The sequence below is a fragment of the Lissotriton vulgaris genome, chromosome 7, assembly GCF_964263255.1.
Source record: "Lissotriton vulgaris chromosome 7, aLisVul1.2, whole genome shotgun sequence".
NCBI classification, from domain to species: domain Eukaryota; kingdom Metazoa; phylum Chordata; class Amphibia; order Caudata; family Salamandridae; genus Lissotriton; species Lissotriton vulgaris.
The window spans coordinates 1,138,635,169-1,138,648,514 of record NC_141695.1 but is presented as its reverse complement, the minus strand read 5'-3'; the positions used below and the strand labels follow the sequence as shown (position 1 = coordinate 1,138,648,514).

Sequence of the window (13,346 nt, the reverse complement as noted above, 5' to 3'; positions counted from 1 at the left end):
GTTGAAGGATTTCCTAGAGACTCCAGTCAATCAACACGAGTTAGCAGTGAGGAGGAAGGGAATTGCTCCACCCTCTGATGGGGAGATACTCTAGATGTAAACTGGGCCGTAGAATTGGTGGGGGTAAAGATCCGAGCCTGGAGGGACAATAGACCATTTACAATCAAAGGATGGATAAATTGCAGTTTAATGCAATTTAAATTGTTGTCTGGGGATGGCAGGCGAATAGCCCGAATGATGTGGGAGTGGATAACACTGTAACACTTCCTAGCATTCCTCAGCCGAGGAATCACTTTGTTGGATAAGAAGGCCTCATCTTCCCTAACGTGTGGATAGAGTTTGGGAACGCCTGTCGTGTAAATTGTCCTCATGTAAGAAAAGGTGTCATGATTGGTATTGGACGATGGATTTTTAGTCAGGTGTTGCTCTTGTGTAAAATCAGGAAACAAGGATAGGAATATTTTGATTATGTGAATAGACTATATTGGGCGGGGAGGCCTCTCAATATCCCCTCTTTGGTATACCTAGGGTCGGTTGATTGATGATCTGTGCTAGCCCTGGAGGGGTTTTGATACCTTGCTGTGGGTAGAAGAAGTGAGAGTTGCTGGTTTTGAACCCTGAGGCAGGGTGAAGCGACCAGTGGGGCCTTGCAATATGGTCTGTTATAAGGCAGAGTAGATGGAGGATCAGGATGGAATGATGCCCTCTGGTAGTAGGAGCACTCATGCCCTTCTGTTTGACCTGTGGGTAGAGGCCTGGATGGCTGTGATTCCCTCAACAGTTGTGCTTTCCCCCTTAAAGCCGTTATTTCTGCCCCCAGGGAATGAATGACTTCCCAACGTTCTATGACCTGCATGTTCTATGACCTCTGTTGCAACCAGCTGGGGGGTAAAGGCTGGGGGCACACCGGAACCATTGGAGTTTTGGACACTAGGGTCTTTGGGGGGAAGTGGTTAGACCATGGGTTCTAGGGGAATAGATGAATTTGATAAAACACACCATTGCGGATTTGCTTTAACATCACCTGCCCGCTCCTTTCCTTGGAGGCAAGTATTTGGATGTGCCATGGCTTTCGATTTATCGGCCATTTTATTTAACAGAGGAGCTACTTGGTTTTTTTGTTTTAAGTTAGCACCAGGTATGCTTGGAGCAACAGGATGCTGAATTAGGTCCACTTCCTCAATGAGATTATCTATGTCTTTCAAGGTGGAATTCCGAGAGCAACGATCCAGGTCTTTTTTGTCAATAGGTTCACCTGGGAGTTTTTTGTGCACTTCCTTTTCACCATGCCGGCTAAAAGTTCACAGACCCTACTTAAGAAGAAAAACAAACGTTTAAAAATAACTCAAACTAATAAACAATGTGGGGAAGCATCGCATGTGCCGTGAAGAGACTCAGGCCATCAGATATAGCAACGGCTGCATAATAGGGGCACTTTTCACAATAGCGATTGAACAACAGGTTAGAACAAGCATTTGCAATGCAATAAGTCTTGCATTTATGAGAGTTTTGAGCTTTTGGCATTGTAAATGACAATGTCTTTTATTTATGTGTTGCTTTGAAAACGGATAAAGAGCATTGTCATTTACAATGCCAATAGCTTATACTCTCGCAAATACGAGACCTAGTGTATTGCAAATGCATTCGGCACCCGTGCTATAATTTTTTTTTAAACGTTAGGAGAAAGCATGCTGCAGGCCGGACAAAGCTGTTTGAGAAAATAGTGCTAGGAGGCTGTAATAAAAGCCTACCGAGTAACAACACATGTAACTGAGGGTGTCGCCATGGGAGGTTACAAAATGAGACTAAAGAAGGACTACTAAGCCTATTGACCAATGAACAGCCAAAGCTTACAGTGGACAATGACAGAAGCCAATGAAAAATATGGGCGGTGTTGGACTTGGCCCTTTTGGCAGATTCACCCCTAAACTTTTTGCTTTTAAAAGTGACCGGTACTAGTTGTTTTTGGCTTCTGCGCACTTTAACCCTGTGTCCCAGTGTAAAGTGCGTGTGCAATCTGAGTGCCTGTGGTGAGATTGGCCTGCCCTCCCATAGGAATGCATGGGGAATGTGTTTGTCCATGGTAGTTCCTGATGTGTGGGGAGTGCAGGGGCGAGTTTGGTATGTGCGAACTCGTGAGATTAAATGCTAAGCGACGGTGTGCGCAGATTTAATGTGTCCAGTGTAGAAGTGCCACTTCTAGAAGTTGGCATGTCTGTGCAGTGAATGTGAATTGACTGTCTGGCTTGTGATTGGCTGGAGCTGGCTGGTGTGCCTGACTCCAGGAGTCAGGATGGGCCTGCCCGGTGGTGAATGGGGAGATCTGCATGTTGATGGCAGGGAGGGGTGCACTTGGGACCTGAATAGGGCTGAGCCTTCCCTCTACAATGCTGGCTCCGCCCCTGTGGTGCGACTGATGTCCCTAGCCTGTCCTCTAAATAGGGAGAGGGGCTGAGCAAAACAAAGTGCTCCAGGGTGGTGCTTTCCTTTCACAATGCTGGCCCCACCTCCTGTGGAGTATCTGATGTCTCTGCCCTGCACCTGTGTCCCAAAGGAAAATATGTGTATAAAAAGGGGCTGTGACCCCATGTAAAGTTGTTCTCACTGATCTTGATGGGGGGCCTGATGCTGCTGCTGGGCACCAGGAGGTACCGCCACTGGGGACTGCCTCCCTGCTGGAGGGCCCTATGAGCTGGCCCCTGGGCCCAGCCTTTGCCCCCCTGCCTGCTAAGAGACTTTCCCTGGACTTCGCTTTTCCTATATCAGGGAGAGTGCTGGAGACTTTGCCCCAGCCCTTGAAGAGCACCTGATTGTTTACTTTGAATGGCTCTCTCTATTTTCTGCTCCCGGAGCGTTTGGGGACATTGCAGCATGGAGCTGCGCTGCATTGGGGGGAATCCCTGGAGTAGGGATTCCCCCGTCCTTCGTGGAAAAGCAGGAGCCTACAACGCTTATTTTTATATTTAAGAGAGCAGGTGCCCACCCTGCGTCTTCGTTATTTTTTAACCTCATGCGCGCTGCCGTTATTCTGCTCGTATGCTGTGATTTTGGAAATCACACTATACATGACGAGCTAGGCTCGGCATCAGCGTGCGAGGAGGCTACGCCATGACGAGCCCAGCTCGTCATGAGTGTGGAAGGGGATATACGCGGGTGCCCACCCCGCTTTTATATATCTTTACCTGGAGGGAGCCTACCCCTCACTGCCTGCCTGAGAAATTGTTCTCCCTTGTGGGTGCCCACCCCGCGTTCGTAGGCTCCGAGGAAATCACCGCTGCGGCCTTCGAGGCTAACCAGAAGTCATGCACTCCTGCCTGTGACGGGGGCGGGGTCTGCAACCGGGCCGGAAGGACGCTAGAGTGGTGGATCTGCACGGGGCTCCCTTGTGGCTGAGGGAAGCCCGCACCGAGAGGAGGAAGGTCCCGGCCATCAGGGAAGTACTTTAATCAGCGAGGCTCCCCTAGTGAAGGGAGAGCCCCGCAGCCCAGGAAGATCAAAAGCGGAGGGGGCTCGAGGCACATTGTCAGTGCCTGCCCACGCGGTACTTGAAGAGGAGAGAGTCCCCATGAAAGGGGGGCTCTCCTGCTGATCCCTCGTCATCCCGCCACCCTCAAGAGGAGCCCACGCCAGAAGAGAGCAGCCTGGTGAGTTGCAAAGGGGCAGGGGGGCTCCGTGGGGGTGAATGTGATGCCTGATAGAGGCACAGCACCATTTGATGCATTTGAAGCGGCCCCTTCTTGCAGCGGGTCGCTCCACTGATCTTGGGGCATTTTCTGTTTAGAGCCATGTATAACAGGCGAATAGTGGGCGAAGCTTCAAGTCACTATCTGAATATAGCATGCCTCACAAAGCAGTGCATGCTCTGCCCTGGCTCGACCTAAAAAAGTGTTCATGGCATTTAAGTCTCAATCAAAAAAGGTGACAGTGAAAAAAGTAGAAATGGAAATAATTGCCACCCCTCCTAGTTTCGGAACATGTGACATGCTAGCATCAAGAAACTCTAGAGTAATATACCTAGTTGTTAAAACTAATAGGCTGGTCTAGTAGTAGAAGGGAAGAACCCTCCCAACCCCGAAGAAAACACCTGATGGAAGTTAAAAAAAACACAGACAAGGAGACAATACAGATCTTTGGCCACACCAATCAATGGTCCAAAAGGATGCAGCAGCTGTCCTTGTTAAATCATGAGGCACAAAGGACAGGCAAGTCCCCTCATATATATGGGCACTGTTGTGAGTGACCCACATACAATCAACTGTACCCGACACCTCCTGGTGCTTCAAAGAATACAAGAGTACAAGGTTCAACTAGGTAGGGTTTACAGGCAGCCGAGAAGAGACAAAAAATCAATTGCCACTGAAGGAAGAGGGAAAAAGAATCTTACCCTGGGCAAGGATTGTCCGGCTGCAAAACCAAGGGGGTGTCACCTCACCTCAGCCCTTCTGGGTACTGATGGGTGTAGGACGAGCCTGCCCTTGTGCGCCCCATGCTGCAGGAAGTGAAAGTGCTTTTAGGCATTCGTGCAGCATTGTCTGTGCAGCGGCTTTCCTCCAGCTACAGCCAGTGGGTATTGCTGTGGAACATAATCCCACCCCAGCAGGGTCTTATTAAGGTCCAGAATGTCGTCCCACCCTGCGGGAGGTGGAAAGCTCTTTTAAGTGCTTCTTGGACAGTTGTCTATGTGGCAGCCCCTCCTCCAGCTACGGCCGGTGAATATTGCTGGGGGACGTAGTCCCCAGGCAAGGTCTTGTTAAGGTCCGGAATAGTGTCTTCTCAACTAATAACTCAATTTGTTTTCTGTGGATAGACACAAGACCTTGAAAAGGGTTTTCATTTACATTCTGACACTGCCTTATTCTTCTTAAATTCTGTTCAGAGTTTCCTGAGTGAAAAGTATTTGAAAAATAAACAGTGCCATTTATAAACTTTGAACACATTGAATTTGATGTACCTTTTGAGATTCCATAATATATGTATTTGCATTCCCTTCACTACTTCGATTATTTTTTCTTTCCTTTTTTTAAACAGTACTTTGCTTTACAGACAAGCCTTGGCAAAGCCAACATCTTGGTGGTTGCATTAAAAACCTGGGAGTCTGGCTGGATGCTGGTCTTACCTTCGTAGGACACACCAAAAAAACAGCTGCCTGTTGTTTTGGCCTGCTAAGAGGCTTACGACCTGTCCTCAAATATTTTGACGCCCCAACCAGACAGCTGGTAATCCAGGCCACCGTCATCTCTCGCCTGGATTACGCTAGCTCTCTCCTGGTTGGGGCCAATCAGGCTGAGCTTACCCGCTTGCAACGGGTACAAAATGCTGCGGCCAGAGCGATTTTCGGCCTGCCCATATTTTGCTCGGTGTCAAGTGTCCTTCGCTCCTTGCACTGGCTTCCAGTGAGGAAGCGTATCCTCTTCAAGGTCCTTTGTTTGACCTTTAAGATTTTGAGAGGTATAGGCCCTGAAATTATGTCCAGCTTTCTTTCTTTCTATGTCCCTACGCGCACCCTCCGTTCCCAAGGCCAGGCCTTTGCTGTGGTTTCTAGATACAGGCTTTGCCGTGTGGGGGGACGTTCCTTCAGCGTCAAAGCTGCAACAACTTGGAACTCTCTTCCGGTTGAAATTCGCCTGCTGGAGGACCTCACGGCTTTCCGGAAAGCCATAAAAACCTTTCTGTTTTAGTTAGCACCCTCAAGTTTTCTGTTTAGTTCCTGTTATGTTATGTTCTACCTTGCCAATGCGCCAGGACGCTCCTTAGCTGGAGTAGCTGTGCGCACAACAAATAACAATAACATAACATAACATAACATTATATAGCAAGACTAATTGGCTTTGTCAATGCTTGTTCATTATCCATATGTTCCTCTGGTCAGACTAATCTACTAATCCAAAATGAATTGTAGAATTGTGCAGGAGGAGATCAACTGTTATTGAAATGTCCTTTCTTAGTTAGCATGGGACTATGGGGCCTATTCACAATCTGCTCGACTCCACCATTAAAATCATTGGTAGAGTCATTTTAGATAGACTGCACTTATGGGCAGAGGAACACAATATTATCAGTGACCTCCAATATGGTTTTCGCGAAGGAGTCGGTACCATCGAACAAGCTCTAAATCTATCAATACTGATAGAGAAATACACCACGGCTAAGGGAGGAAGACTTTTCTTAACTTTTTTAGATTTAACATCTGCATTTGATTTTGTAAATCATGGTAAATTATGGATAATCCTAACCCAATTGGGAGTAGAAGTGAATATCATAAAATTTTTGAGAGAACTGTATAACGGGGCTAGTGCAATGGTTAGATACGGTAAAAATGGGGAGTGTACCAGGGAGTTCAGTGTTGCAAGGGGCGTGAGGCCAGGGTGCGTCCTTGCCCCATTTTTATTCTCTATCTATATAAATAACTTGGAGGACACCCTGTTACAGGACTGCACCGACATGCCAATTGCCTCAACCCGTCGTATTCCTGCTCTTATTTATGCAGATGACGCTGTCCTCATGGCAAGAACTCCCATAGCCATGCAGACTATGATTACTTCTTTCAGTACTTTTATGGCTAAACTAGAACTACAAATAAATTGTACTAAGACTTTTGCTATGAACTGTGGTGGTAAAGTGAACTATAAGAAAAAAAACATGTTCATAGAATCAACCGCTCTACAACATACCCCAACATTCCCTTACCTGGGGATCCTTTTCGATTGCACTGGTAAATGGGGCAATGCGATTAAAGCTAGGAACTTATTGTTTTCTAAATCCATAATGGTCTTTTAGTAAGAAGATGGGTAAAAAGCCAGTTAAAGAGCTTTTATATATATATATAAAGCTAGCTGTGTTTCGGTGGCATTATACGGGGCAGGAATCTGGGGTGACTCAAATGTCAGCAGCCTACAAGTCACCGAAAATGGTTTTCTGCGATACTTGCTAGCGCTCCCAAAGAGTATGTCCAGTTATAATTGCCACACAGAACTGGGCATTTCTTATCTGGAAGATCTAATTAAGATGCAACCGATCCTTCTATGGTACCGGGTATGGACTACTGAGAAATGTCACCTAAATCGCCTCATCCTGGGGGATGCACTGAAACTAGATGGGTGCAAAAGGATCAAATGGTTGTGTTATATAAAAGCTTTCTGTGATAACATCAAGCATCCAGAATTTTATACTGACCCCACGACAATGACTTATATCACCAGGAAAGCATTGAAACAGTTAAGTTTAAATTTTCTTGAGAATCAAAGAGAACAAATAGAGCTGTTAAAAAAGACAGTAATTGCCCACCAAATGATAATTAAACCAAGGGTCACCCAGCCTTATCTAAATCTTCAAATGAAAGACCAAGAAAGGTTCTTGCTGACTAGATTTAGGTTTGGGATACTGTTTAGACTGTTGAGCTTTCCGGTTACAAATGATTGGTCAAAGGTAATCTGTAAATGTCCGTGTGATAATGCCTCAACTCAATCGGATTTTCATATTCTATTTTTCTGTAGATACTATGTTATATCTAGGAAGAGATGGATTATGCCTATTTTAAAATATATGAACACTAGCAGCCCGCTCCAGCGTTGCCTGGGGTAGAAGGGGGCTGGGGGCTGCATTTCAGGTTTGCGTGCTCTCCCGCCCAGGCTCCCGCCGCCACGACATTGTCTGTGTCCCGGACAATGTTGTGGCGGGCGGGGGCCCGGGCGGGAGAGCAGGCAAACCTGAAATGCTGGCTTCCCCTACCCCCGCCTGCCCTGACATTCCCCAGCAGCCCGTGCCCCGCCCGCCCGCCCACCCGCCCTGGCTGGCCCGCCCTGGCTGCCCCGGATTCTTACCTTGCCTCTGCTGCTCACACCGCCGGTCCATATTTCTCCGCTCCGCCGCTCTGCCACTCACCACCTGTCCGCCGCCGCTCCTCCCCGCGCCATATCCGCCTCTCCGCTCCGCTGCTGGCCTCACTTCACCGTTCCTCCCCTGCGCGCCATGTCTGCCGCTCCTGGGACGCTGCTCCTCCCCTGCTCCTGACGTGACGACGCACAGTCGCGGCCGGCGCTACTTTGGGGGAACTACTTTTTGTAAAAATGTAACTTTTTATATAACATTTATTTTAAAAAAATTTAAAGCCTATGACCATCTACACACCCTGCCGATTTCAACGGTGTATCGGGTGTGTAGATTGGCGCTGTGGCTCCCGAGTTTACCTTGCCTAAAGGTGCAAGTTCTCTCTTTATAATAGTAGTATAGATTAGATTAAAAAAACAAGTTTTCATTATGCATTACTAATTATTAAAAGTGAGGAATAGTAACAATTAAAAGTAATTTAACTATATGTTTTTGAAATGTACTGTTACATCATTTTTAAATTGAAAAACGTTATTAAAATATTGTATAGTTAAATAATAAGCCTATACTATTTTTAATATTTGTTAACATTAAATTATCATTATGTATATTTTTAACCTTTTTAAATAGTTTAATTTAATTTTGCAATACTTCCTTTCTGGTTTAAATTTAATCCCTGCTTCCATTATTTTCAAACTGAGGGTGTTGCAGTACCAGTGGTTGGCCTTGTGTGGTGTTGAACTAACTGCTAATGTTATTTGTTTTCAGTAGTAACGCACACATTTGGCTTCACCTTTTTCAGGGGATGCAGGAGATGTGTGAGTCTACACTTTTGAGTAACTTTACATTCATATTTTGTGAATAGCACAAAGTAGTACCTCTACTCAGAAGTATAGGAGTAAATTGTACGTGTAAATTACTCACAAGATACCTTTGTGAATAGGCCCCTATATGTTTTATAGTAGTGGAAAATAGATAGAGGCAGAGATTTCTATTGAATCATTAATAAATCCTATGTGGATACGTTTTTACTTCGTTAAATGTTGATAGCAGCGAACCATACCCAAATGCCAGTATTTTGTTGGACCTTTAAGAAAGCTTATATGCACACAGTCTTTACTTTGTAAATAAAAAGTATGTAACAACATGTGATCATGAAAGCAAAGTAAAACAAATAATCACACATGGGTGATAAGTGAATAACACTGTGGGCCCTATTACGATGTCGGTCGGAAGAGCGTCTGACCGACACCGTAGCGGGATGGAATCCGCTAGACTATTAGTCAGCGGTTTCACCCGCAGTATTAGGATGCGATTACCCTATGGAGGCTCGGAAACATCAATTTTTCTATTGCAGCTTGTGCAGTATCCGGAAAAGGGGCACAGCACAAGCTGCAATAGAAAATTTGATGTTTTCAAACATCCCTGCACCATGTGGCAGGCACCATGCGGTGTCTGCCACATGGTGCAGGAAGTGAAGGGGGCACTACAGGTGCCCCCCAAACCCCATAGAGGAAATGGGGCATTCTAGGGGCCCCCAAAGTCACTTTCCGCCTGCCTTTTCATGGCAGGCGGACCGCCATGAATCGGCAGGCAGGAAGTGACATTCTACTACCAACAGTGGAGCTGAGGTTGTATCCACTGCCATTTTGGGATTACAATTCCACCAGCCGCGACAGTCTCTAGGAGCTTATCGGAAGCGAAAATCCAAGTCGGGTTTCGCTCTAACCGCCAGTATCATAATACGGAGGTCAGATGGAAACCTATGATATCGGGTGGAAAGTCTTGGGCAAGCTGTCGGAGGGCTTTCCGCTCAATATCACAATGAAGGCCAGTGTCATTATGCCAAACTAATGACTCCAACCAGCACACATCTCCTAAACAAAATGGCCAAACTAAGCAATTCAGATGTTGGCATGCCAGGAAAGCAAATACATCAAACAATGCACACTGACTCTGAATTGCAATGCCACATCTACAATCAGACTAAAAACTACTTAAGCCACCAATGTCAAAACTTAACTGGAATACACATGGAACAATGTAATGATCGATAAAATACAATGGACTTGAGGGACAGGCCATTCAAACAATGGCAAACCGTGAAAAACACAGAATAGCCAAACTTGAAATGGGTTGGTGTAAGCGCACTCTCTGTGTATCTACTTATTTTTCTTTTTTGAAAACGTGATGATATAATATCTTCCAAGCAGCTAAAGCTTGCTGTAGCCAGACCTAAAAAAGACTCCGAAAAACACAAACAGAACGGATTTGGACCAGAAAGCAGACATTTGGGGTGATTTAACATTCGTGTAATTGTGTTATTGCCCCGGTTACTTACCGGTAATCTTCATTACTCCGAGTATAGTCTTCCTCGCCACATGAGTTACATAGTGAGCTTTAGCTCCACAACAGAACCCTCCAAAGCAAAACGAAACCACCTCCCACCCCCTCCCAACATGGCCGACCAGTCCCACCTGACCTCTATAAGAGGCGGGCCGGCCCAACCAATCAGCCTGATCTACCAAGCAAACAATGAAGCCGATAGCCAGACAGGGAGGGGGGGAGGGAACTCATGTGGCGAGGAAGACTATACTCGGAGTAATGAAGATTACCGGTAAGTAACCGGGGCATTACCTCCTCGTTAGTCTTCCTCGCCCCCTGAGTTACATAGTGAGCAAATACCCAAGCCAACAAGGCTTCATTGACCACCATAACAACAACACCACACGGTGATGCAGAGAAACCAACCCAAGGTTGAAGTATAACAACTGAAAAGAAAACAGGGATCACAGGAAACCTGAAATCAAGACCTCCAGGAAAAGAAGGCCAACCAGGAGTCGCAGCTCCAGCACTCAGAATGGCCCCAGCGAAGTCCCCCCGGGACTGCTAGAGACCCACGTACCAGGCGGGGGACGACCACGCCGAAGCCAGATAAAACTCCACAGAGGAGACACCCATGAAGGGGGCCCAGGGAACAGAGCCACACCTCGCGGACCGACCCTGGGCCCCCGCCGGATCCACCGAACCCAGCGAAGCGTAGGGAAGGATGCCAGCCTGTGTAAGCCAGCGAACCAAGGCGGAACGAGGGCTAGTGGCCCGAACGAACCGGGCCAAAAGACACAACACAGGTCACCCCACCTGGAAAGGAAAGACGTGCGGCCAAGAGAAGCCAAAACAGCACGCCGAACAACCAGCACGGACAAGGGAGGAACCTCGTCGGCCGGGAAAAGCGGTAAAGACACCACCCGAGTCCGAGGCCCCAGGGAAGGAACCCCGGGAAGGACACGGGGGACATGCCGGAGGAACAACCCCGTCCGGCAAAAACCCGCACGAAGGGCGGGGAGCGGAGGAACGACCCCCGCACGCCCATCCGCCCAGCAGCCACCGAGGGCCGGGGCCCAAAAGGGCGGACCCCGAAGAGCTCGTAGAACGAGAGAGAACACTCATGTGGAACGCCTCACGAATTTGCGAGTCACCCTTGCGCAGGGGCCCTGCAAATCTCCTCTGTAACGTTCCAAAATTAGTATATGTGCAGCCGAAGCGAGCACCCAAGGGGGAGACCGGCAGAGCGCCCGTGGGCGAAGGATAAATAACATCGGAGCCAAGCGAGCCACCATGGAAACCAGGCCGTCGAACACCGGACTGTGGAAGGCCCGCAAGGCCGCCCACCGGGCCCACAGGGAAGAAGGGGCCACGTTTCAGGAACACCCCTCCGACCGGAAACCCAAGACCCGCAAGGGGACCACGGAGGCGGGGACAGCACCAAGCCGACCGCGTCAACGCGAGAAGGGCGCCCAGCGCCGGGCACAGGCAGAGCACGTGGAAGACCTGCGGGAACCCAGTAGCAAAGCCACAACCCCGAGCAAGCAGCGTCCTCCGTACCAGAACCGGGCCTGCCGAAGGAGGCAGGCCAGCCGACAAGAGCCGGCTCAACACCGATTCCGAGAGCGGGGGACCCAACCACGGTATGGGAAGATCCGGGATCGGCCAGGAGGCCCGAACCGTCAGCTCGCCATAGGAGAGGGTACCCGGGGCGGCGGACCCCGCCGGGAACTAAAAACAGGAACGCACCACGACAAGCGTGGCAACCACGCGCGGGTGCCAGGCACCTCACCACTGCAACGTTCCAAATAAGTCCATGCGCTGCCGCGCCGAGCACCCATGAGCACCCTGGCCCTGCCCAAGCGAATCCTGCCGAGGACCCGCGATCTCAGAGGGCACGGGGGAGACGCGTACAACAGACCGAAAGGCCACGCGAAAGACAGGCAATAAGGCCCCGGAAGGAGGAGTAGAACCCGGGCCGGAGGGCCGAGCCCCCCTCTGTGAACAGAGACCTCGGAGGCAGACCGAGCCGAGGCCCCAGGCGTCGAAACACCACCGGGGCAGGGCGAGACCAGGCAACGAAGGCCAGATCCGACTCCGTCGGACCCCGGGGGAAGACAGCCCGAAGGGCCAGGACCGGTGACACCCCCACCAGGGCGCCCAACCCGACCACGACCCGGTGACCTAAGCACCGGCAAATGGAACGCCACACGAAAACGTGCAGGGGCCAAGCCAGTCAACTCCTCCAATTTTAGTAAATGTGCTGCTGAAGCGAGCACAGCAAAAAGACGGCCGGCCAGGAAGACATTCAGCAACCCTTGAAGCACGAGGTGCTGAGCGGCCGCAGGAGAACCCAACGACCTCCAAACGACACGGCGCCCAAGGACGCCCCCCCCCTGAAAGAACCAGAGGGAAGTACCGGGACCAGGCACACGCCCCCCCGAAGGAGGACAAGCCCGAGACGAGGACCGAAGGGACCACCATACACAGGCCAGGAAGCCGACGGATGAGAGACACCGCCAGATGTGAAGCCACACCCATGGGGGGGGACAAAAACGAGGCCGTGAGGAATCACACGGCCATACAGGGAACCCCAAGACCCACACCCGGCGACTAAGATCCACCAGGCGGGCCAGGAGCACAGCTCCCCCCCCCGTCCGGGCCAGAAGGCAAGCCCAACGGAAGCACCTGCAACCGAGAGCGGGGACCCCCACGCGCAGGCCGGCCCCACAGGCCAATCCATGGTCCCAGAAAAACCAACAGGTGAGACAAGGGAAGGAGCGGGGACCCCAACCCGTCGAGACGGTGGGCACAAAACGGAAATCCAGTGATTGCAAAGCGCTCAGCTACCCGAAGGCCTTCCTGCACTGGGTGCCTTCGGGAAGATCAAGCAAGCCATTGCCCAGAGTCAAATGGTGCAGGGCTAACCTGCCTCCGGTGCCGGGGATTGAAACACTTCCCCCGCGGCAAATCCGCAAGACCGGACAGCAAGCCCGAAGAGCCCAAGAACCGGGACAGCCACGTCCCAGGACGGTATGCAACGGAGGCAACCGCCCCCCCCCCCCCCCAGGGGACCCCCTGGAGTGAGAGGGCCGAAAGTCAGTCACTAAGGGTGAGACAGGGAGCGGCCGAACCAGCACGAGACCGGTACCGCCGAAACTCGGGCCCGGACCCGCCGAAGGACCCCACCCATG

General features: G+C 49.9%; 1 non-coding gene across 1 annotated transcript; it reads right to left on the bottom strand.

Annotated features, from left to right (window-relative positions):
- Positions 1–11,271: 11,271 nt before the first annotated feature.
- LOC147703033 (U6 spliceosomal RNA) lies at positions 11,272–11,378 on the bottom strand. The gene has a single exon (XR_015298481.1). It is a non-coding gene; the product is annotated as a U6 spliceosomal RNA (small nuclear RNA).
- Positions 11,379–13,346: the final 1,968 nt, after the last annotated feature.